The sequence below is a fragment of the Patiria miniata genome, unplaced genomic scaffold (genome assembly GCF_015706575.1).
Source record: "Patiria miniata isolate m_02_andy unplaced genomic scaffold, ASM1570657v1 HiC_scaffold_26, whole genome shotgun sequence".
In the NCBI taxonomy this organism is placed as follows: Eukaryota; Metazoa; Echinodermata; class Asteroidea; order Valvatida; family Asterinidae; genus Patiria; species Patiria miniata.
Window position 1 is genome coordinate 4,323,451 of NW_024037065.1, and position 21,378 is coordinate 4,344,828.

At 38.7% G+C, this 21,378-nt stretch overlaps 1 long non-coding RNA gene across 1 annotated transcript; it reads left to right on the forward strand.

The window, feature by feature from the left end:
* The first annotated feature begins 18,119 nt into the window (after nucleotides 1-18,119).
* On the forward strand, nucleotides 18,120-20,122 carry LOC119733627. The gene is made up of 3 exons (XR_005271949.1): nucleotides 18,120-18,441; nucleotides 18,884-19,018; nucleotides 19,288-20,122. It is a non-coding gene; the product is annotated as an uncharacterized LOC119733627 (long non-coding RNA).
* The last annotated feature ends 1,256 nt before the right edge of the window (nucleotides 20,123-21,378 follow it).

Genomic DNA, 21,378 nt, shown 5'->3' on the forward strand with positions numbered 1-21,378 from the left:
TAAAATAATGCTCAATATAATCATAAACATTTAAGTTTGATATGAAAGTCAGCAGCAACGCTTTCTTGCATGTATTAGAATGTTTTAAGAGCGTGTACAGTTGATTCCTAATGCCGGGTTCAGGCAAGTACATGTACGTTTCGCCTGCTCTGATTACCAACAATACTTCAGTTGTTCCTCTATGGAAAATATACATGTATTTGAGCGCATTTCTTGATTAAATTATTTGTTTGAGTGTATTTCTTCATTGATCCCCATTCCCAAATAAACAGTAGTTATTTTTTGATGTTTGGCCTTTATACCTTAAGTTTTGAAACCTTCAGCCTCCCTTTAATAAAATTATAAAATTATATATTATATTAAAAGTAACCACACACTTGACGCAAGGGAAAGGGAAAAAATGGAAGGGTTGAAGGGTGGGAATGAATGGGAATGAAGGGAGAGGGCATGAATTGTTTTATTTATTCAATCATCGATCAGATTCAGATGCTGGATCTATCTCTTTTGTGAAAATGTGTGGTTCTGAAAAGAACCGTTTGGTTTTTGTTTTCGATGCTGGTGACTTTCTCAAAGTTTGTGCATGAGACGATTATGGCGATCTCGATCTGCTGCGCTCACAAAGACTTTCTTGCATCCCGCCTGGCAAACCCTCTCTCCGTTGATTGGTGAGTGTACTCCTTCATCTAGAGCTGGAATCTTGAGTTTTCCTGTCACAGCCTTTGAAGCCATTTCTTGCCACGTGAAGAAATGCCCAGGGACCTTGTCTGATGGAACAGGCGTAAAACCATGCCCACCTCCAAATTCACGAAGGAAGGTGAGAAGTTTTTTGGCGCGCACAGGATGGTTGCTACAGTGGTGGCACTGACTATCTTGACATTTGACGAATTCCAACTGGTAGGTCCGCTGCACCGAATGCGAGGCAAGAAACTTATATTCTGCCGCAAGTTCTGTCAGGACAATGTCTGCCTTGATCTTTTTCACACTGGCGTCAGACAATTCTTCCACCTTGGCCTCATCTGAATAGTGATGCGTTGATGAAAAATCCATTGCCACTGCCGTAACTTTGAATGAATCATACATCTTGCCATCAAGACACTTGTGGACATCTCTGATTGCATTGTCCAAAACAGTTGCATTCTTTCTGGCGCGGTCCTCCTCTGACAATTTGGATGGGCTTCAGGATTCTTGTCCTCCCCAGGAATGGTGTCCGACAACTGCAGACCTGTCAACCAAGTGGTCACTGGTGCCCAACAATGTTCGATCATATTGTATCGACTATCACCGGGCGCATATCGTAGAATGCAAAAATAGTCTAGGTGCAGATCCCGCCATAAACGGCCCATTGTCATGACTACTTTAAGGCTGTTCTTCTTCCAGTCAGGGCCGTTGTCAGAGACTATCACCGCAGCATGCTTGCCTTCTTTGTCACGGACTTCACGAATCAACGGAAACAAATCTGTATAGTGGTTGTACACAGACGCCTTGAAAAATTTGTTGCCCCTCAAGCAAACGGTGAGTTTACCAGTTCTTGGATAATTGAAGTGTAAACGGCCGAACCTGTCATGGTGGTGCCTTGAGTTGGACGACGGTCGGTTAAGGAGCTGAATGTACCCACTTGGGATGATTTTATATCCGGTAGCGAAATTGTGGTCAGGGTAGTGGATCATATCATCAGTGTGGAAATAGGTGCGGAAAGACGTTCTTCTGTCCACACACGGGCCACTTCCAACTAACAACTTATTCTTGTCATCAACTGACCAGCGAGAAATCTCTCCATCAAAGCATGTGGCCATCTCAAGTGCATAGTTAACCGCAGAACGGCAGATATGGGAATTCTCATGATGATGAGAAATGTCGTTCTTTTTCACGCCAACTTTTGCATCGATTAGAGAATGATAGTAGGATTTGGAATGGTGGTTGCTGTGTGGAGGTACAAACAGACGTGACAGGGTGCTTACAGAGATTGAATTGGGCCGTTCCTGAAGTCCTGGGACTTTCCTCATCACTTCATCTCTCAGCTGAAGAGCCGAAACTCCAACTGAAGAGCAGGTCTGCGATCGCCTTCGGTGAGCTGCGAAACCGTGGTCTGCCAGCGTCTCGACAACTCGCTACAGCAGGGATCACGTTGGTGAGTCATTTGTATTTATATTTTAAATCTCCAGATATTTACAAACAATTACAAGTTGACTCCCGAGAGAGATAAACATTTGGAATTCAATTCCATTCATAAAATACATGTTCATCATCCGTGCAAACATGCAGTTTTAAAAAGGAATCTTGAGTGTTATTTGAAAATTAGCACTGTACACATGTGTGTACATGTACATGTATTTATCGGCGCGAAAATGCAAAAAAAATGTAGCAACTAGAGATGTGTTTGTGGACAAACACAAGCTGTTTCGGATATTCAAAATACTCTGTGCACGTGATGAACAATCAGTGACGTCACTAAAAATGTCATCTATAACAGCACATTATTCGTACATGTCAAGTTATAACCAAATCGAACATATAGGTCTGTAAATATAGGCCTATGAAGAACAAAATGCCCCTTTAAGGGACGTCACATGACATTTGATGATGACATCACATGAATTTTCATCTATAACCCATCTCGGCATTGGTACGATCACGAATTTCTTCTAGGACCATATTTGGGTGGTAGTCTAAGTGTGTACCAGGTCTAACGTCGATCGCATAATTTACAAAAGTGCCAAAGTAGAGTGTGTCAAAACGTGTACAAACCCTATGGGGAAAAATGCATCTTTAATGTGATGTAACCCAACACCTGATGACGTCACGATCGCGCATTTCTTCTAGGACCATCTTTGGGTGGTGGTCTAAAATTGTATCAAGACTGAGGTCGATCGGATTTACGAAGGTGCCAAAGTGGAGTGTTTTAAAACGTGTACAAAAAATTTGGGGAAAAACGCATCTTTAATGTGACGTAACCGAATACCTGATGACGCCACGATCACAAATTTTCTTCTTGGACCATCTGTGGGTGGTGGTCTAAGTGTGTACCAAGTGTAACGTCGATCGGATTTACGAAAGTGCCGAAATGGAGCATTTTAATACATGTACAAACCCTATGGGGAAAAATGCATCTTTAATGTGACGTAACCTGACACTTGATGACGTCACGATCACGAATTTCGTCTAGAACCATCTGTGGGTGGTGGTGTAAGTATGAATTAAGTTTAAAGTCGATCGGATTTACGAAGATGCCAAACTGGTGTGTTTTAAAACGTGTACAAAACATATGGGGAAAAATGCATCTTTAATTTGATGTAACCTGACACCTGATGACGTCATGATCACAAATTTCTTCTAGGACCATCTGTGGGTGGTGGTCTAAGTATGTACCAAGTCTGAAATCAATCGGATTTAAAAAAGTGGCAAAGTGGATTGGTAGAAGAAACGTGTGTTAAACCTATGGAGAAAAAGTCTGAAAAAGGAGAGGGGGGTAAAAAAAAAAAAAAAAAAAAAACTAGAAATGTGTTTGTGGACAAACACAAGCTGTTTCGGATATTTGAAATACTTTGAGCACGGGATGAACAATCAGTGACGTCACTATAAATGTCATCTATAACAGCACATAATAATATGTACATGTCAAGTTACAACCAAATCGAACATTTTAGTTCTGTAGATATAGACCTATAAAAGAATAAAATGCCCCTTTAAGGGACTTCACATGACATTTGATGAGGATGCCACTTCAATTTCCATCTATAACACATCCATGTGAATATGCATACCAAGTTTTAACCCAATCAGACTTGTACTTCCGAAGTTCAGTTTGAAGAAAAACGTGTACAAAACCAATATGGAAACAATACATCTTTAATGTGATGTAACCTGACACCTCATGACGCCACGATGACGAATTTCTTCTAGGACCATCTATGGGTAGTGGTCTAAGTGTGTATCAAGTATAAAGTCGATCAAGTTTACGAAAGTGCCAAAGTGTATGGTTTGAAGAAAAACGTGTACAAAACCTATGGGGAAAATGTGCATCTTTAATGTGAAGTAACGTGACACCTGATGACGTCACGATCACGAATTTCTTCAAGGACCATCTGTGGGTGATGGTCTAAGTGTGTACCAAGTGTAACGTCGATCGGATTTACGAAAATGCCAAACTGGAGTGTTTTAAAACGTGTACAAAACATATGGGCAAAAATGCATCTTTAATGTGACGTAACCTGACACCTGATGACGTCACGATCACAAATTTCTTCTAGGACCATCTGTGGGTGGTGGTCTAAGTATGTACCAAGTCTGAAATCAATCGGATTTAAAAAAGTGGCAAAGTGGATTGGTAGAAGAAACGTGTGTTAAACCTATGGAGAAAAAGTCTGAAAAAGGAGAAAAAAAAAAGAAACTAGAGATCTATGTCTGTTTGCAACAGAACATAGGGCTTTTCCGCATTATGATTTTTTTTAATCAATAAAATGCCCTGAATATGCATGAACATAAAATCTGTCAAAGTTAGCCGAAAATCGGCTAAAACGGTCACTGTGGACAGGATTTGACCTCGGCAATACGATGTATGTGTGTGCGTACAAGGTCTTTGCTTGGACAAAGAGTGATCTAAATAAATTACTGGCAAAGAGTCGAAAAGGCACTTTGAAAATCGACAAATATTTTTAAATTTTTTGATGACGTCATCGTGACGTCACTTCGAACTTTGCATACTAGTATGATTAACTACCTACCCACCAAGTTTCATGACAATTGGACCTTTCCTTATATGAGTTTTGAAAAATCGCATTTTGATGACGTCACGATGACGTCACACATTTTTCAAGTTTTGTGCGAATAGCTATTACATAACAGACCAAATGCAATCAAGAATTTTGCATTTTGCATGTTGCGTTCGGGAGATATGGCTAAAAGGTCCACAAAAAAAATATTCATATAAAATCTCAGGATGACGTCATCATGACGTCACCTCATTTTTAATCTATAACACATCCTGGTATAGCCACATACCAAGTTTCAACCCAATCGGACTTACATTTCTGTAGATATAGACTTCACAATATGTACGTAAATTTTCGAAAAAAAATAAAAAAATTAGGTGATGACGTCATCGTGACGTCATAGTCTTGGCATAATTTTTGTATGAGGGTCTTCCTTGGCTGTAACTTTGATGACGATTCCAGATCGCCAAGTTATAAAAATGGTGGCTAAAAAAAACTAGTACAAAGTCAATGGGTTAAAAACCCAACAGCAGAAAAACTGCACCTTTAAATACGTGATTTGCCTTTAAACTGAAACATTTTTATAAAATATTACTTGATATTCTGACTCTTGGGAATATTTTCAATCAAATGGCAAACGTAAAAAAAATACGATTTCTTTTTCCTTCTCATAGTAATTCTCGGCCGAAGTTCAGAACTACTCAGTAAGAAATATCAGTGTTGTATAGGAAAAGACTTGTGGAAAAAGCTGTGTACAAAGTCTATGAGAAAATTTAATTATTCATGAATCCATAATAAATCACTTGATGATGACGTCATCATGATGTCATAGTCTTGGCATAATTTTTGTATGAGGGTCTTCCTTGGCTGTAACTTTGATGACGATTCCAGATCGCCAAGTTATGAAAATGGTGGCTTGAAAACGTGTAGAAAGTCAATAGGTTAAAAATCCCACAGCAGAAAAACTGCACCTTTAAATGCGTGATTTTCCTTTCAACTGAAACATTTTTATAAAATATTACTTGCTATTCTAACTCTTGGGAATATTTTCAATCAAATGACAGGCGTAAAAAAAAATACGATTTCTTTTTCCTTCTCAAAGTAATTCTCAGCCGAAGTTCAGAACTACTCAGTAAGATATATCAGTGTTGTATAGGGAAAGACTTGTGGAGAAAGCTGTGTACAAAGTCTATGAGAAAAATTAATTATTCATAAGTCCATAATAAATCACTTGATGACGTCACCATGACGTCACTCTTCGGGACACATCTTGGCTATAGGGACTATGCTTATGCCAACTTTCAATGATATCTGACAAAGATTAATGCCAAAAGTGCTATAGTGCGTCCCTGTCTATGCGCATGCATGAACATAAAATCTGTCAAAGTTAGCCGAAAATCGGCTAAAACGGTCACTGTGGACAGGATTTGACCTCAGCAACACGTGCGCTGCAGGCTGACTGACATACGATGTATGTGCCTATGTACAACGTACGTGCATGTACATGTACATTGTGGACGTCCTGTCCTGTGCATGTTTTGAAGCAGAGGTATTGTCAACGTGAAGTTTTAAGCGTGCGCAGGGTATGTTCGAGTTCGCTCATCGCCTCAAAACTTTCAAATGTTTTAGACCTACCCTTAAATCGACAATTAAAGTAAAAACAAATATAAAAACTGCCATGGTTGATTTTTCAGGAATTTTCAAAAGAAAAAGGGTCTTTTCATTATAACTTCCGGTCTGATGACGTCATTCGTATAAAACTTCGCACACGTCTTAAGTGGGTCAAGGTCATCATATACACTAATATTTTGGCGATTCCGACAAACTTCGCCACAGACATCTATTCAAAATACATTTTTGAAAATTTTCAAGCTGTCGCTAGAGGGCGCTCGAAGATTGCATGAGGTCATCGGTAGATGATTTGAAGAAAACAATCGGCTAAGACACTAACACCGTTAAAAGCAAGTTCATATCTATTACCAATTTTAAATAATAAGCCACTTCCGGTTTTGGCCTTTTTCGACCGGAAGCAAGGGTCACGTGATTTCACGCACACTGAATGAAATAAAGACCTCAACCTACTGTACCACTTGCCAGCAACAGAATGCTGCGGACGCGTACGGTTGATTTCTTATGCATTTTTAAATATTAAAAGTGTCACAATTTAATTGCCCATAAATACACACCGGATGACGTCATCATGACGTCATCAATACACAATGTTGTTTGAATTAGGGTCTTTGCTTGGACAAAGATTGGTGTAAATGAATTACTTGCAAAGAGTCAAAAATGCCCTTTGAAAATCGACAATTTTTTTTTAATTTCTGTGTACAAAGTCAATGGGAAAAATTAAATATTCAAAAATCTATAATAAATTAGTCGATGACGTCACGATGACGTCACTTTTCGGGGCACATCCCTGCTATAGGGACATTGACTATGCTAACTTTGAATGATGTATGACAAAGATTAATGTCAAAAGTGGCACTGAGAAAAAACGTGTACAAAGTCTATGGGATTTAGGCGACAAAAAGAAGAAGAAGAAGAAGAAGAAGAAGAAGAAAGAAAAAAAATGAGAACAAAAAGAAAGGCTTTTCCGCTTTTTAGCGGAAAAGCCAAAAACTAGAAATGTGTTTGTGGACAAACACAAGCTGTTTCTAATATTTAAAATACTTTGTGCACATGATGAACACTTGATGAAGTCACTTCGAATGTCATCTGCCAAGTGAAAAGTCAATCAGACATATAGTGCCAAAGTATGATTTGAAGAAAAACGTGTACAAAACCTACGGGGAAAAATGCATCTTTAATGTGAAGTAACCTTACACCTGATGATGTCACGATCACGAATTTCTTCTAGGACCATCTGTGGGTGGTAGTCTAAGTGTGTACCAAGTCTAACGTGGATCGGATTTACAAAAGTGCCAAAGTAGAATGTTTTAAAACGTGTACAAACCCTATGGGGAAAAATGCATCTTTAATGTGACGTAACCCAACACCTGATGACGTCACGATCACAAATTTCTTCTAGGACCATCTGTGGGTGGTGGTCTAAGTATGTATCAAGTCTGAGGTCGATCGGATTTACGAAGAGGCCAAAGTGGAGTGTTTTAAAACGTGTACAAAACATATGGGGAAAAATGCATCTTTAATGTTACGTAACCCGACACCTGATGACGTCACGGTCACGAATTTCTTCTAGGACCATCTGTGGGTGGTGGTCTAAGTATGTATCAAGTCTGAAATTAATCGGATTTGAAAAAGTGGCAAAGTGGACTGGTGGAAGAAACGTGTTTTAAACCTATGGAGAAAAAGTCTGAAAAAGGAGAAAAAAAAAAAAAAATAGAGATGTGTTTGTGGACAAACACAAGCTGTTTCGGATATATTTGAAATACTCTGTGCACATGACGAACAATCAGTTACCTCACTGTAAATGTCATCTATAACAGCACATTATAATACGTACATGTCAAGTTACAACCAAATCGAAAACATTATAGTTCTGTAGATATAGGCCTACAAAAGAATAAAATGCCCCTTTAAGGGACGTCACATGACATTTGATGATGACGTCACTTCAGTTTTCATCTATAACACGTCCCTGTGAATGTGCATACCAAGTTTTAATCCAATCAGACTTGTACCTGTACTTCCGAAGTTATAGCAATTCGAAGAAATGCTCATTTAATGTCACGTCACGTGACATGTGATGATGTCATCATTACGAACTCACTGAGGACCATCTTAGGCTGCTGCTTTTACTAGTGTCTGACAAGTGTAAAGTTCATCAGGCATATAGAAGTGGAAAAGTGTATGGTTTGAAGAAAAACGTGTACAAAACCAATAGGGAAAATGTGTATCTTTAATGTGAAGTAATATGACACCTGATGACGTCTCAATCACGAATTTCTTCATGGACCATCTGTGATTGGTAATCTAAGTGTGTACCAAGTGTAACGTCGATCGGATTTACGAAAGTGCCGAAATGGAGCGTTTTAAAACGTGTACAAACCCTATGGGGAAAAATGTATCTTTAATGTGACGTAACGTGACACCTGATGATGTCACGATCACAAATTTCGTCTAGGACCATCGGTGGGTGGTGGTCTAAGTATGAATCAAGTCTGAGGTCGATCGGATTTACGAGGAGGCCAAAGTGGAGTGTTTTAAAACATGTACAAAACATATGGGGAAAAATGCATCTTTAATGTGACGTAACCCGACACCTGATGACGTCACGGTCACGAATTTCTTCTAGGACCATCTGTGGGTGGTGGTCTAAGTATGAATCAAGTCTGAGGTCGATCGGATTTACGAGGAGGCCAAAGTGGAGTGTTTTAAAACATGTACAAAACATATGGGGAAAAATGCATCTTTAATGTGACGTAACCCGACACCTGATGACGTCACGGTCACGAATTTCTTCTAGGACCATCTGTGGGTGGTGGTCTAAGTATGTACCAAGTCTGAAATCGATCGGATTTTAAAAAGTGGCAAAGTGGACTGGTAGAAGAAACGTGTGTTAAACCTATGGAGAAAAAGTCTGAAAAAGGAGAAAAAAAAAAAGAAAAAGAAAAAAAAAAATCTTAACGAAAACAAGAGCTGTTTCGGTGTGTACACCGAAACAGCTAAAAAGAAAAACTAGAAATTGTGGTTGTGAACAACCACAGAGCTGTTCCCAATATTGATTATCTGTTGGACCCATAGACAAAAAGTAGAAATCTATGTCTGTTTGCAACAGAAGATAGGGCTTTTCCGCATTATGATTTGTTTTTATCAATAATACGTCCCTGACTATGCATGAACATAAAATCTGTCACAGTTAGCCGGAAATCGGCTAAAACGGTCACTGTGGACAGGATTTGACCTAAGCAACACGTGCGCTGTGCGCGGGCTGACTGACATACGATATGTACAACGTACGTGCATGTACATGTACATGTACTGTACATTGTGGACGTCCTGTGCATGTTTCAAAGCAGAGGTATTGTCAACCCGAAGTTTTAAGCGTGCGCAGGGCATGTCCGAGTTTGCTTATTGCCTCGGAGCTTTCAAATGTTTTAGACCTACCCTTCAATAGACAATTAAAGTAAAAACTAATATTAAAACTGCCATGGTTGATTTTTCAGGAATTTTCTAAGGAAAAAGGGTCTTTTCATTATAACTTCCGGTCTGATGACGTCATACACCTTAAACTTCGCACAAGTCTTAAGTGGGTCAAGGTCATCATATACACCAATATTTAGGTGATTCCGACAAACTTCGCCACAGACATCTATTCAAAATACATTTTTAAAAATTTTCAACCTGTCGCTAGAGGGCGCTCGAAGATTGCATGACATCATCGGTAAATGATTTGAAGAATACTATCAGCCAAGAGACTAACACCGTTGAAAGCAAGTTCATATCTATTACCACTTTTAAATAATAAGCCACTTCCGGTTTTGGCCTTTTTCGACCGGAAGCAAGGGTCACGTGATTTCACGCACACTGAATGAAATAAAGACCTGAACCTACTCTACCACTTGCCGGCAACAGAATGCTGCGGACGCGTACGGTTGATTTCTTATGCATTTTTAAATATTAAAAGTGTTACTATTCAATTGCCTATAAATAAACACCGGATGACGTCATCATGACGTCATCATTACACAACGTTGTTTGAATTAGGGTCTTTGGTTGGACAAAGATTGGTGTAAATGAATTACTGGCAAAGAGTCGAAAATGCCCTCTGAAAATTGACATTTTTAAAAAAAATTCTGTGTACAAAGTCTATGGGAAAAATTAAATATTCAAAATTCCATAATAAATCACGTGATGACGTCAGCATGACGAAAAGTTTCGGCACACATCCTCAGATGATGATTAATAACTATGCTGAGTTTAAAGTTGATCGGATTTAAAATAATTGCCAAAGTGGCTTGTAGAATAAAAACGTGTACAAAACCTATGGGGAAAGCGGAAAAAGAAAAAAAAAAAAAAAAAAAAAAAAAAAAAAAAAAACTTTAACGAAAACAATAGCTGTTCCCAATTGAAATTGGGAACAGCTAAAAAAAATCTTAACGAAAACAAGAGCTGTTTCGGTGTGTCACCGAAACAGCTAAAAAAGAAAAAAGAAAAAAAAAAATCTTAACGAAAACAAGAGCTGTTTCGGTGTGTTACCGAAACAGCTAATTAATTGCAGTATGGCGCTCACTCCAAACATATGAATCAAACTAGTTTGTTCTGACGTATCTTTTATTTTCTCGTTTTTCTTTTTAGGAATCAGTGATGATTCTGACGATGAGATGACCCTTTCTGACTTGAGGAAAAAACAACGTGTTGACCATCGTAATGAGGTACAACAGTTGATCCTCAGCAATGCGGAGCCTGAAAGCCCACAGCCAATATCCCTGCTTCTTGAGATGGTTTCCCAAGTCAAGTCAAGTCTCGAAGCTGGTTTCTTGTCAGTCCATAAACGACTGAATATCATCGAACAACGTCAAGAGCAACTTGTCACCGCGGTGAAATTCATCGCCGTCAAGGTTTCCCCCGAAATCATCACGCCTGGATGTGACGGAAGCAGAACATCGAGTTGCTCCACGCCAGCTGTTCCAGCGACACCCCGATCGGCTACAACTGCAGTACGCACCACAGCCACCGGCACTCCTCAGTCATCGGCTGCCACTCCAGAACCTCGCACCACTGAAGTTCGAGAGGCTTCTACCGCCCCTGCAACACCCGTGTCATCTCGCCAAATTCACCCCCGGTTCATTGCGGGACCGTTGCCGGGTACATTCCTTCTGGGTGGAAACCAGGGCATGGTGCGTCAGATCGACGACTACAAGAAAATTCTCCGGGAAGTGCAGAGCAGGAAACGAGATGCAACATGCAGACAATGAGAGAGCACGGCTGTTGTGCCTAAACTTGCTCAAAAGAGAGATTCCAATGGAAGAACTTGCTCAAAAGAATATCACAGGGAACTCTATGGATGACGAAAACAAGAAATGCAAAATTCCCCAGCTGGATTCATTCATCCTACATTGCATTTTTCAGCAAGCTAAGCTTCAGTTTCCAGAATTTTCGGACTGGTACACAGACCATAAGTGCAAAACTGTCGAGATCCTCAACGATGGCTGCAAAAGAGCGAGAAAAGACTTGAAGGGGAGACCAGCTAGTTAGCTATTAAATCGACAGATTACATGTTCAAACGAAGAAGCCAGTGTATTGTAATAAATGCCATGTTGTGTTAAAAGTAAAAGTAAACTGATTGTCTGTGTTTAATTTATGTTCAGGTTTCATGCAATCTTTAGTCATCAGTTAATGTTTAATAGTACGTATTCCAAAGTGACTTTTTGAAATGAAGTCTGGCATTGATTAAAATGACTTGTATTAAATATTCGCAAATGGGTCGGGTTTTGAAAACATTCGTGACCGAGATCTGGCCGGGCACGTGTAAAACGCCATGCCCAGATTTCGGACCCACAACTGCGACGAAAATGTTTTGCAGTTTATGTAGAAAAAAGGGGTTATGGAAAGGAGTTGCAGTGTAAAAAGGTCACGAAAAGTATGCCCACCTAAACGGGTTTACTAAAAAATCACACCTGGACCAGTTCAATTGCGGGACAACAACAGTTAAACAACGAGTCATTTCTTTATTTTCAATGGAGGGCGCATCTTTTGGATGTCATTGGTAAAAAAAAGCCATCAGGTTCACAATTATTAAAGTACAGTAAACGTCTTATTAGTGCACAAAGGCAAGGGTATGCCGGATTACCGACGGCAACTTCTTTGAAGCTCACAGTCATTGTTGCCTACTGGAGGATTAGCGCGTCGCAAATTGGTTCCTTTGTGATGAGCCAGAGCCATTGTGCAGAAGCCTGGTGGAGTTAATCCAGGCCGATCGGTTCCAGGCAAGGTCCCAATCCCTTCAACATACTGGGCGGGCTCAACCCCGAACGGTCTGGGGAGGGTTTCTAATTTGAGGGCTCGCCTAAATGGATTTGCACATACCCTGCCAACATTCCAAAATCTCTTTTGTTTTTGAAATATATGTCATGTGTGTCCTTGACCCTCAATAATCTGCGCACATACCGCTTTGCACGCACTCGTTGCCGGCCAAACGTAAATTAAAGGCGACGATGCGTCATGTGCGTAGAAATAGAACGGCGTAGCTTATTAGGGGATTTGAAGATTATTAAACATGACTGCCAATTCCGAGTGAGGTTACTTGAAATTCAGTTGAGAAAGAAGGCATTTATTCAGAAGGGCAAATAACTAGGACTTCAAGATGCCCAATGAATTCACTGATTTGATTGGTGGCTTCTTATTAAAGGTCTCGTTATTTTTTGTCTCATATAATATAGTACACTTACTGTATTGTTGTGCATGGTTATAAAGGTGAAGTTTCCATTGAAAGAAAACTAGGCATGGTACAATGGGACACTCTCGATCTATCTATTTTTCTTTTTTATTTTATTTTTAAATTACAGGGACTTGATCTCACTGGAAAAAATCGATCTCCGCCTGCAGGTGTATGATAGAGATTTCAGTGAATATGTTACATACAAATTCCCAAGTGCAATCGAACCAATGGCAAGATACAGAATCGGTAAGCACATCAAAATACCCAGCACTGGTGACACCAATAAAGAGCCAACAGACAGAAACGTACACACCCAAACCTGTAAAAACTACTATTTTGCTCATCAACTTTAATGAAATTTACTAAATGTGGATTTCATAAATGGAGGTAAAAATGCCTACCATTCACTTTAATATGAGCTTTATAATAATTAAAAGTAGGAAAATTGGAAGAAGTTCCATAGTCTGCAATTGTATGTTGTATAAAACGCAAAGCTTACTTAAGCCTCTGTGTGGAGTGGCTTAGATGACAGTTTGTGTTGCATTATTCCTTGGGGAGGTCTTTGTTGATTAATGCATAGATTCTGTATTAATGATGTGCTGCATATTAATTCTTAAATTGTGATGTTTTGTTTACAGTCAACACCAGTGTGCAACCAGTGGGATTGAACAGAGGTAATCAGTTATTTTTTTCATTATGGTACATTTTATTTGTCTTGAAATTCTTCCTTTATCTTTAATTTAGTGGTTTTGCTTAACCTGACTAAATGGTTTTCAATGATATCCCACATGTCTTGGGGCATTAAAATTAGAAGGATCTTGTATATTTATGCTTTGAAATTCAAATTTTCTGTTGGCATTTCAGATTTTAAGTTTTCTTTATAAGAAAGATTAATTCCTGTAAGGAGGTGGATTTTCAAGCTGTTGTGTTACCTAATGTTTAAAACGTATGATTGAAGATTGCAACTTTGCATCAATATCATCTTTAATTGATTGTCGTGACTGTGCAATATACTGATTTATGATACAGAGATGACCCATTCTCAAGCTTCCTCCTCACGGCAGACTGATGACGCAGTTTCAGGAACGTCAGGTAAAGACCATTGCAGTATTTCTAATATTAATTATCACGATGGCTGGGAAATGGTTTTACTAACTACACAGAAGGTGAAGTTAGCCTTTGGTTTTGTTGTGAAAGTAGTATTATTGTGAAAGTAGTTTAAGCTTGATGAGTTACATTCATCAAGCTTAACCCATGACTTAAATATATCTTTACTCTGTTTGAAACATTTTTACAAATGTTTTTCTACAGTATTTGGAACCATGTAAAATAGATGTAAAACGGGATTGCAACAGGTTAGAAAAACAATGGGGAAGACAATAAGAAAAAAGGAATAATCATGATTTTAAAAGCATGAAAACGGTGCATGAGAAAACGTGCAGTCATAATTTCACAAACATTATTATGCAGGGTAGGTTTCTTCTTGACAAACACGTGCATTCTGTGCCCTACATGCAAGCAGTAGTCTATCCTCGTGATATCAAGAGGATAATGGATTACAGGAGTTAACAGTGTTGCCCTGTTTCATGTTAATGCTTTTCTTCTTCAGGAACAAAAAGAAGCCTTCAAGAAAAACTACATAATCTACTTCAAGGCAAGAAGGTAAGGTTTTACAGAATAAGTAGTTCCTGCAGGGACCTACAGCATTCGTAAAGGAGTGTATGAACTATGATGGTGGCAGGTCCAACATTTTCAGGGGGGGGTGCCTAATAAGTGCTTACAAAAGGGGACGTCCAAAATGAAGGGGAACCTGAACATACAAGTATGGAATTTTGTTTTGTTTTAAATTTGTGAATTGAAAAGAAAGAAAGAAAAAAGAAAACGGGTATCACAACCCCCCAAAAAAGAAAAAAAAATGCGAATGGAGGAGACATATGCCAGGTGCACCTCCCTCTGGATCTGCTACTATGCAATATGTGATGTGTATTATGCATACGGCTGTTTTGATTATGACCCTGGCATATTGTGTGAAATGAAGACATCTTGTGCATCTTTGCACAAGAAAATCATTTTAAAGGTGTGCATATGGTTTGAAAAGGGAAAGATATCGCCCGCCTGTGTGAACATGTCTGTGATGTAGTTTCATTCAAAATAAAGTGTTACGTAACCTTTAGAAATCGCCCTTCGCAACCACAGTCATGGCTGATAACGGACAGAACTAACGCTCATTGTTAAGAAAAAAAGTCGGACACACGGTGCAAAATGGCGTTTGTATTGTAAACCATTCGTCCAGCTTCAAACCAGATTGATCTTAATTTGCTATGTACAAAACAAAAGAAAAATCTAACCAAACAAAACATAATAAAAGGCTATGCGTTGACATTTTCTTATTTGCTAATGACAGACTGTTGTTCATGCAAAAGCCTTAGAACTTTTACAGTATTTTCAAATCATGTCGATGATTTCCAGTATTTGTGTATACAGTGTTAGTCCTTCTTCCGCAGTCCTAGGCAATTCAAAATTGTCAATATTCTGTCCTACGATCTCTGTTATCACTTGTACAAATTGCTGATTGCATCCATATTTAGGAAACCTTTTACAATATCGAGCTTCAACGGCATCTACTTCATCAACAGTATGCATCAAAGGCTTCAGTCGGTCAATCGATCCGTAGAGTTCAGGCGCGTGATACAGCATATTTGGTTTTCCGGATGGACACTCATTATGATTGCGCTGATGTCGAATAGAGTGGTTGTTCCACAAAAAGACCGCCCGGTCCAGTTCGTCTTGCAGTAGAGAAGTAAAGCAAAACCTGAGACATTCGACGTGTATTTCATTTGTATTGTCGAAGATGCCTCGGTCCCTCATGTCTTTGAAAAAGTTAATCCAGAAGTGTGTTACCATGCGTCGAACACTCTGTGCGTTGGTTGCTTGTTGATCGGCCGTACATAAAACTTCGAATTCCTGACAACTCATCGTCATGATCCATTCGAAGTGCTATTTGCAATACTCTGACAATGCTGTTTTCAGTTCCCCGATCACACCGCAGTAATGTCGGGGTGCCCATTGCGCGTTTCAACTGCTCCAAAAAGAATCCAGCTATGAATTGTGGGTTATTATTACTTGGGCCAACAAAGAGCCACAGGACCTTACGTGAAAATCCATCGATGGCGCCATGTATTGCAAATCCGAATTGTTTCAGTTTGTCGTACCCATCAATATGCCAAATGTGGTTCGGCCCACTGCAATAATACTGTCGCCGGATAAGTCTACCACGTGATCTTAACCGAACTCCTTGGGGATCTAGGGTGCCAAGAAGCATTCTTACGACGTTCTGAGACACTCGCAAGCCATAGTGATAGTTTAGTCTGTGCCACATTAGGCGGTATCCGAGTAGCCTACCGCTGCCCCTTAGCTCATTTCTCATAGCAGCTATTATTTCATGGGCAGGAGCATGTTGTCCATGTATCCGCAAACCCATAGACCACAATAACCTGCGCAAGTGGCGGATGCTCAGAAAGATCCCGTGACGAAGAGCCAGGATAGAACATATATATGCTGCTGTGTAACCCAGATGAAAATAGTGTGCAATCAGTTGCTCCCTGTTGAGACCCCGTGGAATAAAGTCACCCTCATGTCGCGGTGCACATACCTCCTGGATAATAAGCACAAATACAACCTGTATACAAGAGAAAAGAAACAACTTTAACAACCGGAAACAGTTTGAACTGAAAAAAAAAGAGTAGGCACTACTGGGGAAGATGCCACGGAAGAGCAGGTAAATTCTTCCCGCCTTCATTCAAATACAAACATTATACTCTCAACATAATCTTTATTCACCCATGAAGTTTTGTATGTGCATGGAGGAATAAAAACACAATGTATGTTCAACCATTAGCCTGCGCTTATTTTCAACTTTTTAATAATAATACATGTTCACGTAGTCCCATTGTGGGGGCATTACAGGCAAGTATGTAATCCTGGACTCAACCTGAACCAGTTGAATTCCGATATCACTAGTTTAGATTCAGATACGTTGCATACACCATTACAAGATTCATTAGGCATTTAAAAAAGACATTGGTGAAAAAATTATACTTACCAATTTAGGAATCATGATGCACTACGTCTTCTTCAGGTAAGCTAATTGGTGGTGCCTTCTTCCACAAGCTGTTATGCTGAACAGATGTCTGAGACCTTCGCTTTTCTTAACATGAAGTAGCTTTGAAAGACGTCTTTCCGAGGTACGGTATCAGGGAAAGACGTCTTTTTGAGATACAATATCGGGGAAAGACGTCTTTCCGAGATACAATATCGGGGAAAGACGTCTTTTTGAGATACAATATCGGGGAAAGACGTCTTTCCGAGATACAATATCGGGGAAAGACGTCTTTTTGAGATACAATATCGGGGAAAGACGTCTTTCCGAGATACAATATCGGGGAAAGACGTCTTTCCGAGATACGATATCAGGAAAAGATGTCTTTTCGAGATATCATCAGGGAAAGACGTCTTTCTGAGATACGATATCAAGGAAATCACAGTAACACGGTATCGAGGAAGGATTTATCTTTGAATTCCAGATTTCTGTGATAAAATATCGCGGTAACGGAGTATCGAGGAAGGATTTATCTTTGAATTCCAGGTTTCTGTGATAAATTATCATGGTAACGCGGTATCGCGGAAGGCTATTCAAGCTTCCGTATTCAATGGATCGCTAGTACGATAGTAACATCCCAAATGTCAAAAAAGGAGTTCTAGCGACCCAGTTAGTGGGACTAGCTTACGCCCATCCTGTTATAGGAAAAATCAGCATGGCAACGTTGTACTATTTTCTCCATGTATAAAACTCTAAGTTGCATTTTACTGTGTTTATTGTAAAATTTTCAGCCTTCACTTCACTGACATTGATAATTCAGAATTTAGATTACAAGACCTCAGCTCCATGACCTTGAGTAATCTTGTACTGAAGTACAGCTCAAGTACCATAAACGTTTCGATCCACACAGTCAAATATAAAATTGGAACTATGGTGAAGTTTGTACTTTTCACTTTTGTGGATAGATCTCATCAGCAATATGCGTATGTGAAACTTGTGACACATTACTTGCTCTTATGTATGCTGCCTTATTCAAATCATGTTATTAATTTCTTTTTTGTCTTTCCAGATGACAACTGTCACTCTCTTTACATTAGGGAACCTAGAACGTAGAAAGAATGCTGACAAATGTATTGACGCACAAATGGATGATCACACCATCAAAGAAGTTTATACAAGTATCGCCAACCATTTCCCATCACTGTTTTAAGGGATGTTTCTGCGTGCAACTTGTGCAAACATCCTAACCAGGGAATCCGGACATCACATTATCAACCACCAAGTCAAAGGTAAAAAAAGTATTGCTCTAGAAACATAAATTATGCCCATAAAATGTTCTCCTGTGTGCATCCTGCACAAAAAACGGCGTCCTTAAAACTAACGCTTTATTTGGGAAACACAGATTTTCAAAGTTGCCTCGAACAGTTTGTAAAAAACTATATCCTGTATATTTTCTTTATAGCCACACATTTCTCTGCCACACACACCACACATTTGAAAAAAAAATAGGTCCTTTCTTTCATTTATTCAAAAAAAATCAACTGACTACTGTGATCAGTTTCTTATAATTCAACCTGACTATAATGCATATTTTTGCCATCACTTTGTACACAAGACACTTATCATTCCAATAAAAAAAACCTACATTTGTAATCTCACTACAAAGTTCATGTATTCTCCAAATTAGTAGTCACAACATAACAAAAGGCTTTCTTTCTTTTGCCATAACAGATTTACAGAGGCCAACTTTTTGACTAGAACTGTCCCGCCCTGGAATGCTTTTACAACCCACCGAGTGTACCTCTGCAGAAGGCAGAGCAACACAAGCATTACGAACGATTCTCAGTTACAGGAACTGGGAAGAGTGTAAGTTTGTACCATTTATTCATTTTATTTGTCTATGCTCACTCTATCTGGTCTCCTTCACAAAACAGGCTTCACAGTACTAAAATGAACAAATGTTCAGTGTTTATCTAATAAAAACATCAGGTTTGAAATTGAAGTCTACCAAAACTAACTAGTCGTGTCACCAAAAAAAATGCATTTTTTCACTCAACTGAAGGTGTATGTAAATATTACTTTTGTAATGGCATATTCTTTTGTACCAGTATATACAACTATTATTCTCAAAAAAGGTCTCGCCAATCAAAGAAACTCCAAATTCCAAACGAAGACTCCTAGAACTCAACCGATACACATGATACTAAAAAACGCATCGTGGTGAACTTGTGGAAGGATGCTGCTGACATCGATGTCCCTGCTGGAGATAACAAATGTATACTGCAAGCTGTTCAACAATACTGTTTGTATTAAAAGTACACAGTACACTGACCTTGAGGTAAGAATTGCATATAAATGACGCACACCAATACAAACTAATGCACAACAATCAGTACACCTTCAACATTTTGACAACATGATATTTAGCACCAGGTTTCATTGATAAAAGTGGGTGACATAATGTCTACACTTTCCTATCTTATGGGCCTTGCTCTGTCTTTGTATTACGTTTTTTTTTTTTGGGGGGGGGCATTTTGGTAATTTAGGGGAAGGATTTTTAAAGCCCCATTTTCTTCATTACTTACATTGCAGCTCAAGTGAGTGGTTGCACTTGCAGCACACCCATTTCCCGAATCCGCCAACGCTTACCTCATCGCACAAAAATATTTAATCGACACTGACGACAACTCATCGGACATATGAACATAAATAAATATATTTGGCTGCAAATACTAAGAACACAAAACAACTCCCTCCACAAAATACAACATAATTTTGTATTTGTTACCTGCTGACTGTTTTTACCTTTCAAACAACATTGAGTTTTCTTATAGATTCCTAAGTATTTCCATATCATAAAAAACCACAATTGTTTGCTCAGCAGACATGCAACTTTTACTTGGATCAGCTGATTTACTTTTTTTTTTACTTCCCATGTATGCCATTGAAAAATAGAAAAACACTGTACAAAGTCTTGCAAAGATTTGAATTTCCTCTTTCTGTGACTTCCCAGTTGCATGCCTGTTTTTGTTATTTTAGTTACATTTTTGACAACCCCTTTAACCTGTGCTCTTTCAAAGTCTTCTATCAGTTAATGATACATTCAACAAAGTGCAACATGCCAAGTTCTAGTAAGCTATCTCATTTACTCCAATTCATGTATAATATTATGTTTCAACAAAATTACAGTTATCAAACATTAAGCTGTATTTTAAATTTTGACCCAAATGTTCTTTTTCATGTCTCTGTATGCAGCTGCAAAAAAAAAACACATCAAGGATATCTGCATCGAAGCCTTCTCTCAAACCGAAAGGTTGGTTTTCCACTTCTTAACATTCATTTCACACCATGTCCACAAATTGTATATACAGGTCATTCCACGAAGTTGAGGAACATCCCAAAATTTTCTGAGTTCTGATTATAGAACAGTTTTTCTTTGTTATAGAACAGTTTTTCTTTGTTATAGAATGGTTATTTCTAAAATAAATGTCATTTAACAAAAAATGTCATTTAAGGTTTGCATGTAACAGGATGTGCCTTTCAGTTACATCCACAATTTCTCCATAGTCATTACATTATATAGTTTGTGTGCAAATTTACCAACTTTCCAAAATCATGTAACTTGAATTTAAAAGAATTTTTAAACCACAATGTATGGCCTATCAAAAAACAAAATCAAAACTTGACTCTCAACTTCAGGGAATGACAAATACACTAACAATCACATATTATGGAAGATCCACCCTCCATAAAAATGAAATACAGTGTTTTCCATTCACATGTTTGTTATCTTGATAAACACAAACAGACGTTACACATTATAACACTTTCTGACAAAAATGAAGTCAACAGGCCACTATTATTTTGTTACAAAAACATGATGGACTTCACCCTTACCCAAACCCTACAGTCAAGTCACGCTCTATTACACTATCACTTTTCACCAGCCTTAGACCATCTTCCTATTTCACATAATATATTCTCATGCTGACTGTACTTATAATACACACCAAAACTCACAAATACAAAACTACAGGAAAGTGTCCATACACTTGACTCACTGCACACAAACCCTGTGAGAATGCTCTGGAGTATTACCTTTTGAAACTTAATTCCTCAATGCGTGTATTACTAAATTTGACCTTGAAAGAAACGTCATTCCTTTTCATAGCTGATCATTCTAAACAAAGAAAAACAAGTATTCTTTGTATGCACAATTCTTTTCT